The following is a 1,212-nucleotide window of genomic DNA, read 5'->3' on the forward strand; positions in this document are numbered from 1 at the left end:
GAGAGAGAGAGAAAGAGAGAGAGAGAACATGAGAGAGCACAAGAGAGCATTCCAAATACTCTCATGCCTGACGACAGCATACAGACTGGTTTTAAAAGCCGTGGAGGGACTAGAGAGATGGCTTAGCAGTTAAGAGCACTTACTGCCCTTCTAGAGGAACCAAGTTTGATTCCCAGCATCCACATGGCCGCTAACAACTCTCCATCTCCAGTTCCAAGAAGATCTGACATTCTCTTTGGGCATCCATGGGCATAGCATGCACACAGCACACAGACGTACATGCAGGCAAAACACTCATATATGGAAAGTTAAGTAATATAAGAAATTTAAAAATCAAACAAAACAGCAGTAGTGGAAGTCCACAAAACCAACAGGCACAACCTCAAAGGACACGTACAGCCCAGAGGGTATGGTTACCAGAAGTTGCCAGCTGGCCTCCCCTGTAGTTACACATTTGGACTACTGTCTTTGTTTCCCTAGGCTGTGGTTCTGAACTGGCTTCAGGTAGAGACTTGGTTGATACTGGGTTCTTGACAGTTTGGAGATTTGTTTAGGGGCAAGATCATTCACTCACTAACCACAGGGGCCATCTTAGAATAGTACCTTGATGGGAGCTGGAGAGATGGCTCAGTGGTTAAGAGTACCGACTACTCTTCCGAAGGTCCTGAGTTCAAATCCCAGCAACCACACGGTGGCTCATAACCATCCGTAACAAGATCTGACGCCCTCCTCTGGGGTGTCTGAGACAGCTACAGTGTACTTACATATAAATAAATAAATAAATAAATAAACAAATAAATAGTACCTTGAAGCCAGGCAGTAATGGCACAGACCTTTAATCCCAGCATTCAGGAGGGAGAGGCAGGCCAGATCTCTGTGAGTTTCAGGCCAGTCTCAGCTATAGTGTGAATTCCAGAACAGCCAGTGCTACATTGAGAAATCCTGTCTCAAAAAAACTAAAACCCAAAACAAACTAGCACCTTAAAGCCAGGCATAGTGGTGCTGTCTTTAATCCCAGTACTTGGGAATCATAGGCAGGTGGATCTCAGGTCTACACAGTGAATTTCAGGACAGCCAGAACTACTCAGAAAAAAAAAAAGAATGTCACCTTGAAACCAAGGCCTGTGGCTGGAAAAAAGCAGTAGAGGATGGGGAGGAGCAGTGGAGGATGGGGAGGAGCAGTGGAGGATGGGGAGCAGCAGTGGAGGATGG

The sequence above is a fragment of the Mastomys coucha genome, unplaced genomic scaffold (genome assembly GCF_008632895.1).
Source record: "Mastomys coucha isolate ucsf_1 unplaced genomic scaffold, UCSF_Mcou_1 pScaffold18, whole genome shotgun sequence".
In the NCBI taxonomy this organism is placed as follows: Eukaryota; Metazoa; Chordata; class Mammalia; order Rodentia; family Muridae; genus Mastomys; species Mastomys coucha.